The 24,559-nt window shown below is 46.7% G+C and overlaps 1 protein-coding gene across 5 annotated transcripts in view; it reads left to right on the top strand.

Annotated features, from left to right (window-relative positions):
• LOC119389336 (RNA-binding protein Musashi homolog Rbp6) overlaps positions 1 to 24,559 on the top strand; it is a 705,926-nt gene that overhangs the window by 454,510 nt on the left and 226,857 nt on the right. The gene's annotated exons all lie outside the window — the stretch shown is intronic.

The raw sequence follows: 24,559 nt of genomic DNA, 5'->3' as shown, positions 1-24,559 counted from the left end.
GCCTCGGGGCTCTTGCGGCCATTCCGTTAGTTTCATATATACCAAAACTGGTATGACGTGACAAGAGTTCATGGCGAACATAATGACAGGTCCTAACGTGCAAATCATGACACGCATGTCATGTGCGGCATGATTTACATGACATGGTCTCGGGGGGCTCGCGGCCGTTTAAATGAATGGATATATAAGAAAACTGGTATGACGAGACATTTCGACATGACGAACATAACTGACACGTGATAACATGAAAATCATGACACGCGTGTCATGCACGTCATGATTTACATGCCACGGTCATGACGCACTCGCGGCCGTTTCGCTAGGTTGATATACACCAGAATTGGTATTTCACGATGTGACTGTATGAAAAAGATGAATAACAGGTAGTAACATGAAAACCATGACATGCATGTCATGTATGTCATGATTTACATGTCCCGCTCATGGTGCATTCGCGGCCGTTTCGCTGGCTTGATATACACCAAAATTGGTATTGCGCGACGCGACTGTATGACGAACGTAAATTAGAGGTGGTAACATGAAAATCATGACACGCGTGTCATGCACTACATAATTTAGATGCCACGCTCATGGCGCACTCGCGGCCGTTTCGCTAGATTGGTATACACCAAAATTGGTATTGCGCGATGTGACTGTATGAAGAACATGAATATCAGGTGGTAACATAAAAATCATGATATGCATGTCATGCATGTCATGATATACATGCCACGCTCATGGTGCATTCGCGGCCGTTTCGCTGGCTTGATATACACCAAAATTGGTATTGCGCAACGTGACTGTATGACCAACATATATGACAGGTGGTAACTTGAAAATTATGATATGCATATCATTTACGGCATGATTTACATGCCATGCTCATTGTCCGATCGCGGCCGTTTCGCTAGCTTGATATACACCAAAATTGGTATTGCGTGACGCGAATGTATGACGAACACAAATGACAGGTGGTAACATGATAACCATGACATGCATGTCATGTGTGGCATGATTTACATGCCACGCTCATGGTTGACTCGCGGCCATTTCGCTCGTTCGATATACACCAAAATTGGTATTGTCAAATGTGACTGTATGACGAACATGAATGACAGGTCCTAACATGCGAATTATGTTATGCATGTCATGTACGGTATGATATACATGATACTGCTATGGTGCGCTTCCGCCCGTATAGACATACTAAAATTGGTGTGGCATGACAGGAGTGCGTGAAGAACATGACTGAACGGTCATGCAGTGTAATACGCGAATATACGTTTCATTGGCATGGTATATACCACATTGTACATGCACGCGTGCATGGCAAACATGCGAGATATGGTGAACTAGATGCCATGGCATGAATGATTTCATTTGGCTCAAAAAATAAACAAAGCGATGTATGCAGCTCTTTGCCGGCTGCTTCGCATTACATCGATTCCCACAGTGCGTGGGATCTGCCGGTTTTTTTTTTAATGCGAAGCATTTCTTAGCGAACTTTTGCGACCTTGAGCTTATATCTATCTATCTATCTATCTATCTATCTATCTATCTATCTATCTATCTATCTATCTATCTATCTATCTATCTATCTATCTATCTATCTATCTATCTATCTATCTATCTATCTATCTATCCGCCTACGACTTTGTGCTCTCCTGGCCGTTTCGTTAATGGGATGTATACCAAAATTGGTATGACACAACGGGACCGTATTAGGAACGTAAATGACGGGTCATAACATGAAAATCATGACATGCATGTCATGAACAGCATGATTTACATGCCACGGTCTTGGGGCTCTTGCGGCCGTTTCGTTAATTTGATATATCCAAAATTGGTATCGCGTGACGAGAGTGTATGGCGAACATATGTGACAGGTCCTAGAGCACAAATCATGACACGCATGTCATGTACAGCATGATTTACATTACATGGTCTCGGGGCGCTCGTGGTCGCTTAAATGAATGGATACATACCAAAACTGGTATGATGATACATTTCTGTGTGACGAACACAATTGACACATGATGACATGAAAATCATGACCTGCATGTCATGAGCGACATGATTTACATGCCATGCTCATGGTGCCTTAGCGGCCATTTTGCCCGCTTGATATGCACCAAAAATGGTATTACGCGACGGGACTGTATGATGAATGTAAATGAGAGGTGGTAAAGTGAGAATGATGACATGCAAGTCATGCACGACATGAATTACATGCCACGCTCATGGTGCCCAGCGGCCATTTCGCTCGCTTGATATACACCAAATTGGTATTATGCGACAAGACTGTATGATGAACGTAAATGAGAGGCGGTAAAGTGAGAACGATGACATGCAAGTCCTGCACGACATGAATTACATGCCACGCTCATGGTGCCCTGGCGGCCATTTCGCTCGCTTGATATACACCAAAAATGGTATTACGCGACGAGACTGTATGATGAATGTAAGTCAGACGCGGTAACGTGAAAATCATGAATGGAAGTCATGTACGACATGATTTGCATGCCCTGCTCATAGTGCACTCGTGGCGTTTCGCCTGCTTGATATACACCGAAACTGGTATTGCGCGATGTGACTGTATTACGAACATAAATGACAGGTGGTAGCATGAAAACTATGACACGCATGTCATGTACGACATGATTTATATGAAAGTGTCATGGTGCTCTTCCGGCCGTTTTGTGAACTGGATATATACGAGAATTGGTATGGCATGACACTAATGCGTGATGAACATAAATGCCAGGTCATGCGTTGTATAATCCAAAATGTACGTTTCATTAACATGATATATACCGGATTGTACAAGCATGCATGCATGTCAAACATGCGATATATAGTGAACTAGATGCCATGGCATGAATGACTTCACTTGTCTCAAAGACAAACAAGGCGATACAGCAGCTCTTTGCCGGCTGTTTTTTTAATGCGAAGCATTTCTTAGCGAACCCCAGGCAATTTGAGTGTTTCTATCTATCTATCTATCTATCTATCTATCTATCTATCTATCTATCTATCTATCTATCTATCTATCTATCTATCTATCTATCTATCTATCTATCTATCTATCTATCTATCTATCTATCTATCTATCTATCTATCTATCTATCCACCTCCGTCTGAGTGCTCTCCTGATCGCCTCCTCAGCTTGGCGTAGACCAAAACTGGCATGCGAGGGTAAGAGGGTTTGACGAATATGACTCTGGTGATGACATGAATAACGCGAAAATCCTGTCGCGTACGCCGTCAAACCCTTTCCTCCAGACACGCGTGGCACATACCCGTATACTACGGGCCACGGTATAAGCGTGTATGAGCCACACGTGATTGACAGTTTATATCTTCCCAGGAACGGCGGGAACACACTTTCGTAATTTGAATGCGACAGTCTAAAGAAAAACGGACATGAAAAACGCACGCTTACCCGATGAATGCAAATAATAAAAATCAGGATCCCAGCAGGAATTGAACCCAGGCATTCGGTGCGGCAGTCAGGTAGTCTACCGCAGAGTCACGTCACGTCTTGAAACTGCTTTGGAAAAAAACCCTATGCTGGCGTATTTTCGGCGCAATGTCAATTGTGCTTGCAGTGTTGGCTATCTAATTTAAGAACAAAACAATAAAGATTACAGACGTTCTCCTATGACCTAGTAGTCATGCCGGATTATCGGTAATTGTGGTTCCAATATTGGCTCTGCCTAATAAACATTACACTTGTATTCCTGTGAATCGGGAAGCTATATTCAAGCGTTGCTTGACCCCGGAGTTATACGCTAACAAAGGCCACGTGTGATATTCACATCGTCGCATCGTAGAGTGCACTTCGCTTCGGTAATGCTGACGTCTGAGCAAGAAAGTGAGTGAGGCCAGTCTCCTTTAAACGCCATGACATCGTCGATTGGTCACATGTGGGCCGATCACGGAGGCAGTGCAAAACCAGAAAACTTGCAGTGCCTCCGATGCTGGAGGGAGTTCCGGCCGCAATTCATGTTTGGGTACGGTTCTGGTTCCACGCACTGACGTCATCGTTTATTTCGAGCAAAGCATATTCGCTCCGAGATTGCGGCTCGGGTTGAGTACATTTTTCAGGACAGTGGTGGGCGTCTCAGGTTGCGCCTAGAGAAGTGTGTGCGCGCATGGAGAAGACGTACGAATAAGGCGCAAATACTCAGAGTCGCCAGTGGAACAAAAAGCGAGGCGAGTGCACGCGACGGGAAAGGCCATCCGTCAGAGGCGGCATTCGAAGGGAGACACCGAAAAGGCGGCCCTCTTTCATCTGCCCTGACGGCGGCGGCGAGGTTTAGTGCGGGCCTTGCGTGTCTGCTGGAACTCATATTAATGAGGGTGCGCCTTTTATCGCCTAAAGGGCGCCACACGTCTGAACCGACCGTGCCTTATGTCCGCGCATGCTGTTTTCAGCCATGCGTGCACATTCTTGTAATGCGGTTTTGAAACAACAGCAGGAGGTTAACCAGAAAAAGGTTTGTGCGTTCTTCCACGAGAAAAAAGCTCAGAGGGTCATGCATTCGCCTGGACGACTCGAAGCCGATAGCCATCCGGTGCGACTATTCTTTTACCATGCATCACGGGGACGCCGGATATATGGACACGCCAACACGACAACCACATGGTGAAAGCGCAGCTCGCGCGCCTCGAGCCACGTTTGAAAGCAACGCAGCTCGGAATTTTCTTAATGCTGTGGTGCGCAAAGGAACGAAAACACGAAGGAAGGCAAACGAAACAAAACGAAATTTTCGCTTCACGCGGACTTGCCGTGTTTTTGGGAGGTCACTGCTTGATGAGTTAATCGATGGATTGCAGTGGAATAAACTTGATTTGTCCAACGGTTATTGCTGCCCGGGGCTAGGCAGCAATCACCGTGTCAAATGAACTATTTGACAGGGTCAGCACCCTTTGCACGCTGTAGTGAAAGTGAGAAAGGCCTTGTGATGCTCACGCTATTGCCTTTTCTTCTTCTAAACGTTGTTTAGGTAACATTCTTTACCGTCAACATATGGCATGTGTTTGCAGGGCGCGAAAGCGCAGCATACGTTGTATGCTGAGCAGAGATGTCGAACGGCAGGCCCATGGACGTCCGGAGCGACTCGTGATGAAGAGTTTATTTACATGTTGTAAAACGGCAGAAGCATGTGTCGAGCGGGAGCGCGGCGGCTCGTTAAATACAACTGGTATCTCTAGTTGGGGAAGCACTGTCCAATCACTGACCGTTTGAAGGGAAAGCTCCGCCTCCCGAGGGCGACCACTTAACGCTCTCTCCATATCCGCCACAAGTGAAGGGAGAGGCAGCTTTGTCTCTTCTTGAAACTGTCAAGTTTTGACCAACAATGTCATTAGTGCACACCTGTCGACCACTATTCGCAAACACAGGTACCATGAAAGACGCGCCGACAGAAGCACTCGATTGAAGATCGTCCTGTCGCGCAAAGCCGCATTCCTCACGCACTTGAAGGAACAAAGGATACAAACCAGTGGAAAACACAGTACACAGCGAAAACAAGTCGACGGGACAGGCTGACACAACTGAACAGAAAAGCTATTTTGAAAGGCTTATTTAAACCCAGCGGCAACCACTCTGCGCGTGTGTGAGCAACCATGCTTCGCCTAAAACGAAAAATAAAACGAAAAAACATTGCTGATCCCTCTGTCATAGGAATCGATATAACACGAAAGTGAAACGTGTCTTCACAGACGTAGTTGAGCGTTTGTTGTGCATTCTTTCGCCCCAAGCGCGAAGGAATGAATGCATCAAATTGTAATGTTACACGAAGAACGGCAAGCCGCTCGAAACTTGCAATGCGCTGCTCAAGCAGAAAGGACGCGCGGAACAAACATACACGGGATGAGCGCCAACTGTCAGAGTTGTAACATTTCTTTCTGAGCAGCGCGCTCCTTTCGCAAAAGCGGCCGCTGCAGTGAGCGAGGTGACCTTCGTGCTCTCAACGGAAACTTGCAGCAGAGCGCAAGACGTACAAACCACCGAGATCACGAGATAAGCGCCCGCACGAGTGACCACGCCCTGTCGAGGCACGCGCTAATCCGCGTGGGGGACGACTTTTAAAGCGCGCTCTTCACGCTCTTCGAGCCCTTCGCGCCATCTCGCTAGTGATAACGAAAACACGCTGTACCGCCGATCTCTGAGTACCGCCACCGGCAAATGGTGTACATAAATAGCTCGCCGTTAGCATTGCAGAGAACATGCCGTCTGTGGCGGAGTCGTTTCGCGCTGTGCGCTGGCGATCGAGAGGTCGTAAGTTCGACTCCCGGTGACGGAACTTTTTCTTATAGTTTTTCTTTGCCATATGTTAGTCTTTATATTTTACAGCGTCATATCCGTGACGGAAATGCGTCAGTGGAGGCGTGGTGGACCCCGGCATAAAACACTTTCGTGTTAAAAAATAACGAAAGGGAAACGTTAGAGGCATTTTACATATAAAGAAACGGGGTAATGACTGTGTCAGCGACACGTCAGGGCATCTCTCTGGCAAAGAGATGCTAAGTTTTTTCGATAAGTTTTTTCGATTATTTTTCGTTTTAAGCGAAGCATGGTTGCTCACACATGCGCAGAGTGGTTGCCGCTGGGTTTAAATAAGCCTTTCAAACGAGGTTTTCTGTTCAGTTGTAAGTGCCAGCCTGTCCCGTCGACTTCTCGCTGTGTCCTGTGTTTTCCGCTGGTTTCTATCCTTTATGACTATATACCAACTAGCCTAGTCCAACGCCTTGGTATCACTTGAAGGAAGGCCACCCTCGGGCGTCACCGCGTCGCTGCCGCACCTGCAGGTAGAGGCGCCCGGTTCAGCGGGTGACGGCAGGTGAGGGTGACAAATACGTTCTACCTAGTGTCCGAGAAGCCTGAAAGGTTTTTCTACGAACAGTTGGAACAAAACGTGGCAATGGCTTCGTAACAGCACGAAGGTAATGCGCGCATATTTGCCTCTGATTACGTTAAAACATTGCTGCAACTCAGCATAACTATGCATTGAGCGGCAGTAAACCCGAAGTACAATATAACCTAACGGGTACGACAAGAAATAGGAATGCGAGCGTTCGTAAGTCGTTACTTATTCGAATATTGGAATTTGTCCGGACGCTCGCCACTTTAGCCGCATGTTAGGCCGTGGCTAACTGCAATAAGGTGCCTCAGACAGGCTGGCCGATGTTTTGTCAAGTTGTCATTCTTGGCGTGTTAGAATTGAAAGGGTTGGTCGTTGACGTCACGTCACGTAGTACCTGCTGTCTGCACAGTAAGAGACTCGGAGGAGGTGAGCAGTGGGGGAACCAATAAGATGTGAGAAGAAAGAAATTTAACACGGATTTTGACATCAATGATCCCCTTTTAAATGCCTTCTTCTTTATCTGAAGGTAAATCAAATGCGAATTAAGGTGAATTAAAGGGAACTGAGTGTGAATAGGCAGCTGGGCAATCAAGTCTCAACCCCTGGTGGTGATGTCCAGGCGATCGAAAGAGAACAAGTACTGGGAAGTAACAGTGCTGAGTGTCTCCACTCCTGGGCGCTAGCTAATGCTGCTGCAAGTGTTTACTGCGAAAGCACTTCTACCCTACCTATCGATATTTAGCGCATGTCAGGAGCCAGCGGTCTTCTCTACAAAAATGCCCTTGCATTTCATCAGCCAGCAAAGATAATGCGAACGAATCTCACGCGTACGTTTCTTGTTGTTTCTCTCACTTTTGCTGTAGCCTTGCCTTCGTGTGACAAGTCCTCTTTTCGTTAAGTCTGCTTCGGAACGCACACGCTGGCCGCTCTGCTCCCTGTCATGTGACAGTACGCGACCAGTTGCCCACTCTATTCAAGATGCCGCTACTGATTCTTGTGATGAGTAAAGTAGTCGCAAGAGAACAAGGCGTGATGGCCAGCGCAGCGCCTTAAACTTGCGTGATGAAATGGCTGTTTTTTGGTGGAGTCAACGGCTGGTCGTAATGCACTTCCTCTCTCTCACTGGACGAGATGAAAAACTAAAATTTCTCCGGCCTACCTGCAGATCCCTGTAGCTGGCACGCTTTATTTGATGTGTCCGAAGAAACGTCCGTGCTCTATTCAGCACAGGTCGTCTGGCCGATCCATTGGGACGATTGAATCTGGAAACCATCGCAAAATCACGTCTCCTTTCGCCAAAAGCTGCTTTCGAGCCGAAATTGGAAACGCTTTTCTTGTTGCGCTGGCACACCTGGTTTTCCTTCCAATCGCCGGAAGAGCCTTCTCTCGGCAGTCAGTCTCCGCACAGGTTGCGGTATAGGAGCAGGGTTGTCAGTTCTAGGAGACAAAAAAATAGCCAGAAAATTGGGTAAACTAGCCAGAAAGTAGTCAACTTGAGCGAAGCGCAACTTGAGCGAAGGCACTTTGTCAGGCATTAAATTGTCTTTTTGCTAACTCTGCTCCTTATCTTACATGTGTGATCAATGTACAGTACACTGTACTCTGTAACTGATTGATGATTGAATAAAGGAAAGGAAAAAGGTTAAAAAAAAAACTAGCCAGAAGTGGCCACGCGTGTGAGAAAACAACTGTGAGGTTTTTGTTTCAATGACTAAATGCGAAAGCCTTTTTACGAAAGTGTAAATAAGTACAGCATGACCACTTCAATATCAGAATTGCTGAGATTCAAGCCTGAATTACTCACTTTAGTGAAGTTTCTTGCGCTGTTGCAAAAATGAGACTCTCTTCACGCGTCTTGCATGACTATTGTTAGTAACAGCCTTGTGGCGACAATAAAAATGAGTACCGCATAAGTGTGTTCAAAATCATAGTTGCTGTGATTGACTAGTCACTTTGGCAATAATTTTTTCTTGCGTGATGCCCTAGCAGTTAATATTCTTAAGAAATGACACAAGCTCTTCCTTCGTTCTCGTGTCGTTGTGCCAAGTTCGCGCTGCAACCAAAATTTGACAAGCTCTTCGCCAGATATCCAACTGGCAACGCCAATGAGTGCAGAGCGCCACGCATGCAGAGCACTTTCGATTGTCCTGCTCATAATGCGTGGCTGCGCTAAAAAACACGGACAAAGAAGAGATGCTCACAGGACGGGCGCAAACTTCCAACTTTATTACGGAATGGCAAGGTGAGCCTATATGGACATAAAATACATCACCGCGTGCTCTGGTTGCGCCCCCATCGTGACACTCATATCGGCGACACACCCCCTTGGGGCTATCTTTCTTTCAAACATCACCATGAAATGGTCACGCGCAAACAGTTCAGATGCAGTGGCTAAAATGCCGTGGCTAAGGTGCAGTAGCTAAAGCGGTTTTTACCGGCCCATGCAAATTGGCCAAAGTGTGCGAAATGATGGACAAAGAAATGCGCCACGCTAATGTTTTCACTGATTGTACATTTGGTGTAGTATACGAAATACCCGTGACCTGCGTTTACATAGGGCAATCGGGGCGCTATTTTAATGAGAGGAGCAGAGAGCATAGCTTGGCACAAACACCGGGGGGCACCTCGACTTTCATTGTAGGAGTTGCGGATGCACGCCGAGGTTTGAAGACACGGTCTTCTTTTCCAAATCAAACAAGTTTCAAAGGGAAGTTGTAGGCTTATTTCATTAATAGAAAATTTGACAAATGCGTAAGCATGTCTTCTTTAATTCTGCTTCCGAAAGAGGTTTATTTTTTAGACGGCTTTGTGGGAATGACACTCAGTATCCCGGCTTGTAACTTTTAATTTGTTTGTAGTCGTTGTTTAATTCTGTCCATTTATGCATTTTTTCAGTATATATATTTTGGCCACTGCATCTAAATTGTTTGCGCGCGACCACTTCATGATGTCGTTTGAAAGAAGGATAGCCTCAAGGGGGCGTGTCGCTCATATGATTGTCACGATGGGGGCGAGAACCTGGCAGCCCTGGAACTTATATTGAAAATATTACAGTTACTACCGTCGTTCATTCAAACTACCTTTTTTTTCTGTTCATCAATACTGTCTACTCTTCCGGCATCGCCAGATGCAGTACAGCCAACGCCCATGACTACTCTCGCAACAGTCGCAGATATCTTAGACTCCTTTCTTATCCCGGTTTCTATGCATGCGTCCAGCGCTCTCGCGCCACATCTTCATGCCCTCACGCCCACATGACATCTTCAACTCTTCTGTCTCCTGCACTAATTCGTTTTGACTGTAGCTTAACTGCTTCTACAAACAGTTATTAATTCCTCAATGGGCATGCTAAGTTCCACACTAAGTAATATCAGTTCCATTCCTCAGCCATGTCACACACGCAAGGTGGGGCTCTTCAAGATGGTAGGTAAAAAAAGTTTAGTCCTGTCGCGGACACCAGAAACTGTAAAGAGGATCTTCGTCACGCTTGTCGTGCGCGCCGTGCGAATCAAAATAGACGCGGGAAAAAGTAACGGAAGCGGTGATAACATTCAAGCTTCGCTTATGACAGGACACGAGACAGCTACAGCATACATTATAGAACATGACAAACACACAAAAGGACCAGAGAACATGGTTGGGCGGCGGCACCATGGACTGCCGCGTACCCTGGCTCGAGCCTGGACCGCCGGCGTCCGAAGCTTCGGTCTCCTGTCTAGCATCCCCTGCTGTTTCGACTGTCGCCACGTGTGCTTCACACGTGGACCAATCGTGGCACACCAGCTCTGTTGAGCACTACAGGGCAACAACTGATTCGCTGAGCCCATGCGCTCCAGAAAGCACGCGCCCATCGCCGTACTTTTGTCGTCGTAAAACACACTTGAACAGCGGAGCTGCTTTGGGGCTAGCCATGTCGTCACGCAGAGCCCTTGCAGGTTCCCCACTGGGTGTCTTTCGGCGTGGCGAGGGTGAGGCTCGGCGGAAAGGGGAAAGCGCTACGCGTCGCCGAGAGTGACGAGCCTCGCTCGGAAGGGCGAGAAAGTGAGGAGCGTCGTTGTACGCTAGCTCGTGTGGGGGATCACGTCTCGCCAAACTTCCTTGGCGAGGCGGGCATGTCATATACAGCGTTCCAGCGCAGCCGTGATAGTAATAGTACGCGTTTTGGGCGAGTGGCCAGGTAGAATTGGCCACGGCCGCACTGAAGCAGATTTGGCGCCAGGATTCCAACAGCATGTCGATACCGATCTCAAAAATGACTAAAATCTGGACGCCGATTCTGAAATGTTGTTTTTGTTGCACGGTTATGTTTGAACACATGGGGACCACATGTGGTACCTCACCAAAACAATACTTTATTTAGCCCAGTCATGCCTGTGTAGCTCACGAACGTACTTACTGACTGTCATGTGCGGCCCGCGTGTTTGAGAGCCCTTGTCTAGCGCGGTTTGAAGGGGGTTATCACGCGAACGTCGAGCAAGAACAGAATCTCTTTCGAGGAGAGGGAGGCAAGCTCCACTCGCTCTTTTCTGTTCCATCAGCTGCGGCCACTCCTATTCGAGGAAGCCGGTTTTTCAGCTTCTTTGTTTTGTTTTTGTGTTTTACTTTCAGGGAAGAAAAAGTGTCAGTATTGCGCGCAACGTATTGTTCGATATTACCCGTAATTGGGCGCTCCGAAGCTGCATCTTTGTAATCGTCCACGAAGAGCCAACCAAGCCTACGCTTGATCGCAATGCATGTAAATTTTAAAATAGAAATAAAGGGTGGTGAGTGCGACATGACGGTGACTGTTGTAGCATAGAAGAGCCAACAAGCGAGAGAAGAATGCGAAATCTTGATTTTCACTGTTGCGCAAGGAGGGCTTTAGGACGCTGGGCCGCTTGCGCGATAACCTTCAAATCGCGCTTGGCTTTACCTGATAGCAAGGGAGCCCGTCAGAACACGCAGTAAGTAGCAGCAAGGTGCAATTTTTTTTGCACGTCAAGAAGCAATTGATGTGTTCAATACCCTGAACCTGACGGCGAAGGAAGCTAAAGACGCTTTGGTTAAAGCGTTTGGAAACTACTGCTTGTCCAAGTGTAATGAGACTTACGAACGCTATATGTGTTTCTCTCGCGTCGTCAGGCACACGGGCAGCCATTCGAACAGTTCCTTCAGGACTAAAAGCGAGAACGTGCAACTTCGGTGACTCCATGCTGAGGGATCAAATCGTGTGTGCAATTTCTAGCCCTTGCCTCCGTGAAAAACGTCTTCGAAAGAAGGACCTGACCGTGGTCACAGCAGTGGAGGCGGAGGAACTTGCTAAATCGCCAATTAAGGTGTGCGCTGAAACAAGGTTGTACCTGTTTCAAGAACGCCATACTACATAGGGCAATTATTTGTGCACTTACGACTGCGGGAATTTCAGGTCGTCTGCTACATTTTGTGTGCGATTTTCTATCGGAGCACAGGAAGAAACTGCGCGTTGGATAAGCAGCGAGCGAATCTCGCATTGTTAATTGTGGCGTCCCGCAAGGCAGCGTCTTGTCGCCGCCTCTCTTTAACAGCTGGACTTCCAAGCCGATTACCGCAGGAATGTGACTTTCCACTAGGCACAGCAATTTATGCCGATGATATCGCACTATAGGTCAGCGGTCCGTCACACCATGGTCCCTGTCTTCGTGGAATATTGCAGAGAGCTCTGAATGCAACTTCAGAATACTTGGTGGAAGTTAGCCTGCAGAGTTCACTTGTGAAATCAGCCGTGATTGCTTACCACACTAGGAAACGCGCTTGTCGAAGCATGAGCAGGCTACACCTCGGAGACACACCGATGCAATGGGTACAGCAACATCGCTACCTTGGCGTAGTTATCGATTGACCAGACAACAGCACTTCCGGTGTACCAATAATCTGTACTCTCTTGCGTGGTGTATGCCTTGCTAGTCTTGAATGTTGCGCCTGGTTTAATGTCTTAACTGGAACGGGATTATCATGTTGCCCTCCGAATCATGCTTGGCTTACCTCGAGAGGCCCAATCTATTCCATTACTCACTGAAGCAGACCAGTTGCCCCTAAGGCTACAAACTGAGCAGAGAGCATTACGTCATATCGAGCGCATGCACCTAGCCCCAGATGGCAAAGCACTCTTTAATAGGCTGATTCGGCGCCCGCTCTCTCGCATGGGGAAAATGGCGGCTTTGTTTATAGGCATTACTGGCAATTCAGACAAAACCACATCGGTGACAACATCCAAAGGGCACAGTAAATGCATCTTCCCCATTCATCTGTCAATTCCTGAAATACGCAAAAAGTGGGATCAACCTGCTTCACCACTATTCCAATTATCCCAGTCGCACTTATTTGAAGAATTTGGAGATTACGTTAAAGTATTTATGGATGCATCTGTACGCAGCAACGGCCTAGGCGCTTTTGCAGCTTTCTTTTGTCCTTCGACAGATATCAGACGAGTGTTTAAAATACCTCACCCATCATCATCAGTGACTGCGGAACTAGCAGCGATTGACGTCGCCCTTAAGTACTTGGAAGAAGGATTACCTACATCGAAGATCGTCATCCTTACAGGCTCTCGTGGTGCCCTTAGCAGACTCGCTGGAAAAGAGGCCGACAGCCATATTCTATGCAGTATCATAGAATCCGCCGACAAAACTCTCTCAAGTGGGGTGTCCCTAGCTGCCCAGTGGATACCTTCGCACGTGGGCATTGCTCGAAATGAAGAGGCTGATCGCCTCGCTTCATCTTGTAATTATGATGACTGTGACTTCCCGAAATTTCGTTTATGATGGACAACGCTCGTCTGCTTATACGCCGACACCTCCTAAAGCAGCACCCAGACCAGCGTGTCGCGAACGGATCGTTCTCTTCCCGTGTTCGTGGTCGTGGTTTCCCTCGTCATTCCAGAGCACTGTTATATAATCTAAGAGCCGGCTCTGCATTGGTGCGCGAACGCTTATACCGTCAAGGGCGTGTGAACATTCCGTTGTGTGCAGCTTGTGGCTTCTGTCAAACACTTGAGCATCTTATATCACACTATCCCGCGTTTGTTACGCAGCGGGCGCTGCTGTAAGGAATACAATTTCCTCGGATTTAAGTGCGCCACTATTGACCATTACCTCTTTCCGAGAAGTTGTGTATCTCGACGCGACCTGGTTGTGTATAAAGCTCGTCATCGTTGCTCTTTTGTCCTGTGTCTTCTTTTGCGCTGTAATCACAATTTCAAATGGAATACAACTAGCGCGTACTTCGACCTTGCTTGTGTATCCAGCTCTGGTGATCTTATGGACCAAACGGATCTGGCCACCAGTTTAGAAGTGTGTGTGTGTGTGTGTGTGTGTGTGTGTGTGTGTGTGTGTGTGTGTGTGTGTGTGTGTGTGTGTGTGTGTGTGTGTGTGTGTGTGTGTGTGTGTGTGTGTGTGTGTGTGTGTGTGTGTGTGTTCGCCTATTTTTGTCCATGTCTTCGTTAATTTTTTTCTTTACTTTCCTATCTTCTTTCCTCTTTCTCTCCTCTTATCTTTCTTTCCTCTTCCCTCCTCCCGAAAGAGTAGTTAGGCGTTGTGCCCATCCAGGCGGCAGTTACCAGCTTTCTCGCTCCCTCTCTTCTCTGTGGCAGTGTGTATCTATATATACAAATAAAATAAATAAGTAATAAAAAATTTGCAGTGGCTTAGCTCGGCTATGCCAGGATATACGCAGCGTTAGCAAAGGTTCAGCTGATTATTCTTAGCTTTCCAGATTGTCTAGGATTATTAGCCTTCTGTTCATTCTTCGTACGCTGAACCGCTAATTGCCAGGCAACTATTGCGGGATCCGATGAGATAGCTTCTCGGCTCTTCTGCGCCGTTGAGCAGCATTTGCGCTCTCCTTCTCCATGGCGTTACCCACCTGCAAACGCCAGTCAGAGGCGCTATCAAGCGGCTCCCGCGCAGTGTCAGACGGCGACTGCACAGCGAAGACGAATAGCTGCGCGCGCGCCGGCGCCAGAGTGTCTGCCATAGCTACGACGTCACTCCTCTCGAATGCGCAAACCAGCAGCGAGCGGCGAGTCGCGCGCGGCGGTGGCGGAGTCTGCGCGCGCGCCGGCGCCAGTGTGTCTGCCGCGGCTACGACGCCACTCCTCCCGAACGCGCAGACCAGCAGCGGCGAGCTGCGCGCAGCAGTGGCGGACAGCGCGTGAGATGCCGGCTCCGGTGAGCCATCTGTGTGACATCACTGATTCTCGCGCATGCGCAGCACGGCTCATGAGGATCCACGCAAAATCGGCTCCGGCTAGGCAAGTGTAGCTAACGCTACAAAAGAGACGAAATTCGCCGCTGGATTGGATTGTAACAACGAGCACTGAAAGAAAGGAGCTGCAGCTGAAGGTCAACACCGGAGCGCAGGCTGAGTCGCTGTTCAACAGGCTCGGTGCTAAGCGGCACCGTCTTTATGGGGGTGGCGAAGGTAGGCAGGCGGCGTGTTCTGCTTGAGTTCTTCGGCAGTGTCTCCTGCGACCGGGTGGAAGGAGACGTTAGGTGGGTAAAGCGTTCGGTTCATCCTTATAGCCGCTTAAAACCGGCTTGACTTGGCTTGAAGTGTATAAGTAGGTGGCGGCAGAGTAGCGTTCAGGACGTTCAGACACCGTAGTTCAGACCCGTTTGCGTGGCTTGCGTGGTGGGTGTTGGCAGAGGAGGCACACTACTGTACTGGTGTTGATATTGAGCGTTGTCACTTGTCCCGTTAATCGGGTTGGCAATCGCCGGGCGGATTCTAAGGGCTGGCATCACGGCCCTCCGAAAACGCACCACCAAAGCGCGGACAATTTAGAGTTGGTCCTTTGGTGCGCCAGCGAACGCCGGTTGTGGTCCAAAGACCGAGTCAGAGCCGAGAGTCGATAACACAAACGAAAACGAAATATATTCTCAGTTAAGGCAATACAAATAATACAAACACATGCACACTCGGCTGGTACCAGTTACAGCTTCACAATATAACTCAGATGGTGTTTACACAACGGGAGCTAGACAAACAGATCACACGCTACGAATGCAATCGCATGCATTACAACTATTCAACGACAGTTAAAGTCCTGAATAAACAATGGCGTATCCAGTCCACAATACTTGGACGGTAATCGAATGCTTCTCTTCAAGGAAACACTCACGCCAGCTCCAGCGTTGATCGTCGTAGCTCAACCGTCGTCGTGACTTGTCACGGCTCACACGGTGTCGTCATCGGATTCTTCCAAATCGACGATCGACTGACCGCACACCATCATAAACACGTCTTCTTTGGCTAACGAAGCCACACGTAGCATAACTTCACCATCACCGGGCGACTGACTCACTCCTGTCTCGACTCTCTCACTGACTTCTCGACTCCCCGACTGACTCCCTGACTCGACCCTCGTCGTTTGCACGCTTTTATCCCTTCTTCCCCGGTTTCTAGAAGCGTCGGGAGGGTTCTTCGGCGTGCAGTACAGCTAAGGCTAGAGAAAGGGCGAGAGCTTTCTCGTATGTTCGAATCGCGGCGGCATCGCTCGCGGATGCGTCACCCTTTCCTTCTAGAAAGATCCAGGCTTTGCCGGGCGTTCGATCGTGTTGACGGCGTCTGGCTCGAGTGGGTGAAGAGGATGCGGCGCGCCGGCGTCTTTTGATGCTTGTTTTTTCGTCGTTCGCGCTTCTTGGTCGCGCGGCTCGCGCTGTCCTGTCTCGTAGCTGCTTGAAAGCGGCCGCGCGCGCGCTTTATAACACGCTCGTTTGTGACAAGCGTGAACTGTGTGCATTGACGAGAACCGCCTCTGACCATAGGGACGTGGTCGCGTTGTGTGTGTTGTAGAAGTCGTAGCAAGTCGTTGCCGCTTTCGTTCCTGTGATGTCCCGCTGTTCAGTGGACCATTTCCAAATCTATAAGATATGATAACGAGCTGTACGAGCATTAGGTAAAGGCCATTACATGATTCGTGAATGTCTGTTTGACGCACAGCTTGTACTGTGGCGGACGTGAATGTGTGGTAAGTGCGTGCTTTGCGTGGATCGATCTCTCACAGTAGGAAAGTCATTTGGGCGAAGTATACTTGAACCATCACTTTTATTTAACGGTGCGGCTAGGGTTACGTCCAGACGTAACTGTAGCCGTCGCTATCGTTACGCCCAGACGTAACTATAGCCACCGCTAGCGTTACGTCCACGGGGTCCTCGGTGCAATTCTTCCTCCGTGGTTACGCGTCCTATGCGCAGATTAAACAACTCGATATGAAAGGTTAGACGTTTACACCTAGCCACTGTAACTGTAACGTTCAGCACGGCCGCCCGCTGAATTAAGCGGTCATACATTCAGTATCACTGTCGTATCACCGATTTACCGGCATCACTTGTGTATTGAGACGTGCGTGGTTTGTTTTGCCGGACTGTTTCGCGTATCAGCAGCTCTGTTGTCGAGACAGACCAGCTGACGCACTTTAGGAAGACGTTAATTTCGGCCTCCGCCGGAGCCACGCTGCCTTCAGCCACCGTCTCGGGTGCTGCCTTTTCCTTAGCTTCCTTGAGGCGGTCAACCTCAGTTTGGGGCAATCACGGTTAGTGAAATAACTGCAGGTCTGCTTCGAACTTGATGTAAGTACGGTTTGCGTGCCCGTGTTGATGTATCACACGTCCACTAGGGTTACGTCCATACAATAACAATCGGTACAGCTGCCCCGCGTGTGTACACATTAATGTCGTCTTTAGAAAGCCTGCTTCCGTCCAGTTATGTTGGTGCGGCCTACTTGGCTTACTCGCAACACATTGTTGCGAGATTGGGCTCACTGTGCGGCGTTAGCGGTGTAGTATGAATGGGTGGTTGGCGGCGCATATCCAAGTGTACTAAGTACACAGCGGCGCTTCACTGTGAGCGGTTTCAGCCCATTGTCAGCGAAGAAAGCGCATTGACGTACTACAGCCCAATGGTGGTATATACGCCCTCCATTGCCACATGAAAGGGGCCCTGCACCTATATTTTACCCTCCGATTTTTACATCGGAACGCGTTCCTTGTATCGTCCTGAGATGAATGCAAAAAGAATTTTGGAGATAGACGCACGGAAAAGGAAGTTATTGAACTTACAAATTCAAAATAAAAGCAGACGACAGAAATTGGCGTACCTTTTCGTATTTCACTCGCCCAGTGACGTGTCACTGGAGTTTTGTCTGCTTCCAATAAAAACGCGACTTACATTTTGCCATACCGGAACCCCTCAGCACATGGTGGCCTTCTAGTCGCAAGCGGGCGCCGCTCCTTTTGACGGCTTCTCTGCCGCACAAGTTAGCAGGTGACTGTATCAATGTACGCTGACATGAGAGGGAAGAACGGTAGGCCGATAGGCGGGAGGACGTTCGAACGTTTCAGAAACGATGAGCACCTCCGACTGGACGGACCTTGAACGTGAACTCCTACCGCGCACTTATATCGAACCACGAGGAACGTGCACACAATCAAGTTTACTCAACAAAATGCTGGCAGGTGACAAATACCAAAGACGACACCAGCAGTTGATGGTAGGTACGCAAACACACCTAGACACCTCGAGCACAAGGAAAATCTGTGTAAGGCAGAAATGCAAAGCACAGTGTATAGATGAAGGCTGCGCCGGCTGCGCCTTGAGTAGGCCGTTCAGCAGCGCCATCTGTGTCGCAGTTTCTGATAAGTTATAATCGATGCACAAATTGGTGTCCTTTTCGCAGCTGTGACGAGCATTAAACACATTAAAATGAGTAAATTTCACATACTGAGTGTGTCGCAAGTGTGTTCTATATATTATTTATTTCCCACCAATCAAAACGAACAGCATAAGTCACGCACGCTACCTCACTTCCTGTAACAGAAATTGTCGTTGTACGACGCTGCAATCGGCGCGGAAACCCATTTCGGAAGCAAATTAAAATATCAAACGCTTCGTTCTCGCCGCTTTCGTTGGTGCTACAGCAGTCATCAAGACCCATAGAAAGCAAACGGCCGATAAAAACAGCGTACGTAATTGACGGTGCAGGGCCCCTTTAACCTACGAAGCCGTCCTAACGTACGTTCCTATTACGTGTGTGAGAAGTGCAATCTGACAATCAATGGGGTACTGGCCTTCGACGACAGTCGTGTTTTCCACTGTGCTAGATGCTTTTTTTTTTTCTCTTGCTTTATTTGTACGTGCTTAGGTTGTGTTCTGCCCATACTACAATATAAATGGTGTTATGCGACTGAACCAATATACTTCTTGCTGTAGCGGCTACAAAAAAAAGCCTGTATTTCTGCGTAATTAGTTGAAGTGGAACTCTGTGCACTCTGCTTTTCCGTTTGCATGAATCCGTGTACCTCTCTAGAAATGCGTGACTTGAGGTCTTTTTTACTGCTAACCGGACTTTGTAGACGCTAGTTCATGCTTGGTATCACAAGGATTTCTAAATCGCCAACGCTTTACGAGATTGCGAACAGTTATTTACGAAAAGTTCTTAAAACACAGTTCTCTTCCGACTGATTGGAAAATGGCATCGGTTGCTCCTATATACATAAATCTGGCCCGCGCAACGTTATCATTAACTACCGCCCTGTTTCACTCACTCCTGTGTGCTGCAAAATTCTTGAACACGTTTTATATACCGCCATTGTTAAGCATATAGATAGTAATTCTTTATTCAACTCAAACCAGCACGGATTTAGACATGAACTATCGTGCGTCACACAACTGGTAGAGTTCACACATGTTTTAGCAACAGCACTGGACGATACCTCTTCGGTTGATTGTATTTTCCTCGACTTTCAGAAAGCGTTCGACACTGTTTCGCACTACTTATTACTGCAAAAACTGTCCAGCTTTAACATTAATCCCCAAGTTAATGCATGGGTTGCTAAATATTTATGTGAGAGGAGACAATGCGTAGTTCTAAACGGCGAACAGTCTGAAATAACTGATGTTATGTCAGGGGTGCCTCAGGGATCAGTCCTGGGGCCCCTTCTTTTCTTACTTTATATCAATGACATTAACGAAAACGTACAATCTCATATTAGGCTATTTGCAGACGACTGCATATTATACCGCAAGATTACCTCTGAAACTGACTGCTCTGTGATCCAAAACGACTTATGTGCGATACACGCATAGTGTGAGCGATGGGAAATGAAACTGAATCTTAAGAAAACGGTGTGCATGAGGTTCACCAGAAATAAAAGTCCAGGTGAATTCGAATACACAATAAACTGCTCATCGGTAAAAATGGTGTGCGAATACAAATACCTAGGCGTTTACTCTTGCCCCTCTTTATCATGGAATCGGCATGTGGATTATACCGTAGGTAAAGCTTGTCGGAGTTTGGGATTTTTGCGACGAAATACACGTGCATTTTCACAGCAAATCTGGGAGCTATTATATAAAACATACGTAAGACCAGTGCTGGAATACGCGTGCTGCGTGTGGGACCCTTCAACAGCATCAAAGAAAGAAAGATTAGAAAATGTTCAGTCCATGGCGGCAAGATAAGTGCTTAATATATTCATGTATGACAGACAGTTTAGTGCAACGGAATCTAAGGCGATATTAAAATAGAAGTCTCTGCAGCATGCGAAGGGCGTCATTTCGACTGAAGCTATAGTATATATTATTTTCATACTCGAGTTCCCCGTGACGTATACATTAACCGGCCTCACTACACATCAGCACACAAAGATCACGAACACAAGATAAGAGAATATAAATGCAATACATCGTCCTTCAGCAACTCTTTTTTTTTTCGAGAACTATCAGTCAGTGGAATCGACTTCCTTCCACAATTGCAGGAATTTCGTCTAATGACGCATTCTTTTCTGCAATAAAAATGATTGAATCTTTTGACCACTGAGCCTTAAAAGAAATCATGCGTATGCCTGGTAATCACCATGATCTATACTGTATCCCATTTGTAAACTGTGTTGTTTTCTTTTAGTGCTTCCTTTGCATCTTGTACTGTACTATTTACCACTGCCGCGCTTTGTTGTAGTTACTGTTGGCATTGCCATTAACTATTATCACTGTGCTTTCTGTTTATTTTAGATTGTTTTCCCAATGTATACGACATTTTTGATGTAGCTGTGTTCGACGTAGCTGTGTACGTTTGTGTCGGCGTAGAATAATCTACCTTTTCATTTGCACCTGCAACCTCACCAACTCGCCCAATTTGCGTGTCTTCCTGACTTATTAGTCTGCATACAAGCCTTGGAAATTGAAATGCTTGTTTATAATGTGTAGACATACGTACAAGCATTTGATGCTGTGCTAACACAATGGAATAAGCTGCCCTCTGAAAACGCGTGCAGGACGTTCGCACACTAGCGAACATGGTGCAGACGACGCAAGGGGTCGATTCCACGAAAGATCAAAAAACGGTATATATTTGATGTTTCCGATTTTCCTGATAATTTTGTATGTTGTGCACATATGACTGCACAGCACGAAATCGCAGTACGTTTTCAAATAAAAAATTTTTTCAACACAGGAAAATTCGACAAGTGTCGCCGGTCGACGACGACCATTTTACGAAGAGTGCGTTTCCGTAAATTCGCAGTCATGCTGGCAGCTACTGAAGCTATATATGGCAAATATCTTTCTTTTTGGCGGAAGTAGAAGTAATGAGGAAATATCTCTTATCATTTCATGGAATTCTGAGCAAATTATGTATTTTTAAAAATTCACGAAAAACGCTGCGTTCTTGAAAATCAGTCAAATTTGGGACGCTATGGCTACTTCTGTGAACACCTTAGCTTGTTCATATTTGCAGTATGAATAGGCCTTCATGTGAATAATGAACCTCTGCATTTGTATTTCTCTAATAATTTTCAAAGTAGTAAATTTTCATGCTCGAAACACCAAAAAGAGAAAAGTGCTCCTCAATTCGAAAACCTATAATAAAAAAAACCCCAATCTCAGTTTTGTTCAAAGTCCCCCAAAATGTTCTCAAAGGACTGCAGAATGATATTATGAAAAAACATGTTGCGTCATTTTTATTAGAACAAAAGCAGAAAATGTCAAACATTGTGTTTCCAGAGCGTGGTGGCTACTGCGTAAAGGACATCTCTAGTAACAAGAAAATACAGTAACACGTCTTTTTTCTTCTCTGAGCTTCGCTAAACAACAGTAATGACCTATGGTCGGAAATTGGGAACTGTTTTGTAAAGAAAAAGAACGTTCCCATTAAATGCATTCGCGTGGTTTGCGACTTCACGCCAGTGTTAGACATCCCTCAGTCCATAGTAGGTACTTTCAGTTGTAGCCTACTTTTCTTTCATCTACTTCAGTTGAGTATAATTCATATCTTGAATGCCAAAGAACGCATTCCCTCCATGCGTCTCTTATGATGACGTGCTGTGCCAGAATTGAGAGATTCGTATAAAAGCCAAGGTCTCTTCATGAATGGAAATGAATTTCTGGAGAGCGGTCGGCTAGAGGTGTGGTTTTCGTTGGCCCACATGTGCACGTTGTCAAACCTTATGTGATCAATGCAGAGTTTAAAAAGAATCGATTACGTGAAGATTGGTTGCAGCCGTTCTGGCCACGGACAAAACACGTTTTGTTTGCATTGCATCTGCTTTGTTTTGCATCTCCTTGTATCTCCTGAAGCAGTGCTGGCAGATCTGGTCTCCCTCTTGAATTGAGCGCGCATCCTATTTCATGACCCTCCGCAAAAGAGACTCGATCCGATTTCTTCTACATAACGAAAATTCCGCTGCAGCGGAATTTTCTTTTTGTGCACCATGAGGCAGTCCGTACGAAATCTCGGTCATGGCTATAACGCCTACCCATAACCACCTTCAGAGCGTAGGATAGTGATCGCATCAAAGTGAAGCACAATTTGGATGCTTAACTTCTATCTCAGGTGGTGTTTGGCTGACTGGCACAGCCGTGCTCGTTGCTGTCATCTGCTCAGGCGGGCGTCTATCGCGCCACCCTTTGCACCTGTCTGCGTAACGCATGCTACTCCGTTTACACGAGTGCTTGTAGCGCGGGCCACTCGATCCGCCACACGATCCGCACGGTGCGGATCCAGAGACCGGGCGGGAGAGCGACGAGCGGTGAAAAATGTATCGTGTAACCAACGCAATCGACACCCCAGCATTTTTTCGTGCAGAGCGACAAAGCCAGGCAAACAATGTGTGGCTGCTGTGCTTAGGTTGCACTGCGGTACTCGCCGTTCACCACTGTCGCCATTTGCGATTTCTTACATTCTTACAAAGCATGATCGACTGAGCTTCACAAATTGCGCGTTTAGCTTCGTTGCTTTTATATAAGCGCATTTACTCAAAAAAAAAAAAAATTATCCAGAGGGATGAAAATGTCCGTGCTGCCCGTCGACGAGGAATATAAGTGGTATCGCAAATGCATTTAATTGGAACAATCTTTTTTTCTTTACAAAACAGTTCCCACTTTCCGACAATAGATCATTACTGTTGTTTAGCGAAGCTCAGACAAGAAAAAAGACGTGTTACTGTATTTTCTTGTTACTATAGATGTCTTTTACGCAGTAACCACCACGCTCTGGAAACACAATGTTTGACATTTTCTGCTTTTGTTCTAATAAAAATGATGCAACATGTTTTTTTCATAATATCATTCTGCAGTCCTTTGAGAACATTTTGGGCGACTTTGAACAAAATTGAGATTGGGGTTTTTTTTATTATAGATTTTTTAATTGAGGAGCACTTTTCTCTTTTTGGTGTTTCGAGCATGTAAATTTACTACTTTGAAAATTATTAGAGATATACAAATGCAGAGGTTCATTATTCACATAAAGGCCTATTCATACTGCAAATATGAACAAGCTAAGATGTTCACAGCAGTAGCCATAGCGTCCCAAATTTAACTGATTTTCAAAAACGCTGCGTTTTTCGTGAATTTTTAAAAATACATAATTTGCTCAGAATTCCATGAAATGATAAGAGATATTTCCTCATTACTTCTACTTCCGCCAAAAAGAAAGATATTTGTAATATATAGTTTGAGTAGCTGCCAGCATGGTTCCAAAGTTACGAAAACGCACTCTTCGTAAAATGGTCGTCGTCAACCGGCGACACTTGTCGAATTTTGCTGTGTTGAAAAAATTTTTCATTTGAAAACGAATTGCGATTTCGTGCTGTGCAGTCATATGTGCACAACATACAAAATTATCAGGAAAATCGGAAACATCAAATATACACCCTTTTTTGATCTTTCGTGGAATCGACCAAGGAGCCATAATCAGCTGCTAAAGTTACGTCCACCATGTGATTCACAATGCGCACTTGAGTTCAATAATTATATTGCCACTCTCAATGGTTGGCTCGTGTCACTGGGACGCTGTCGCTTCGCGGTGCGCCGTCGTCGCTCCCACTATTTTGCTCGAGTGGCTCGTGTCACTACAGCAGAGTACGGAGCGTCAATGACGTGGGCTGGGGCGTTCGCTGCTGCCACCAAGGCGATTTCCTTAAAAAATATTACGGCGCCCATGGAGCACTTAATAAAAAAAAGAGAGAAGGACAACAGCGAGGTTCGAACCAACGTCCTCGCAGATCCGAGCACGACACGTACTAGCCCGCTGCGCCACTAGAGCCGATCGGTTCGGTGCGTCTAATCTCACGCTGGACGTAAGTTTAAGACAAGTTATTCTTACGTCCAGACGTAACTGAAACGGCTCCTATAGTTACGTCTAGACGTAACGCTAGACACTCTGTTCTTCCTTTCCC

This window comes from Rhipicephalus sanguineus, chromosome 4 (genome assembly GCF_013339695.2).
Source record: "Rhipicephalus sanguineus isolate Rsan-2018 chromosome 4, BIME_Rsan_1.4, whole genome shotgun sequence".
NCBI lineage: Eukaryota > Metazoa > Arthropoda > Arachnida > Ixodida > Ixodidae > Rhipicephalus > Rhipicephalus sanguineus.
Note: the sequence above shows the minus strand (reverse complement) of the source record. Positions and strands in the feature narration are given on the sequence as shown.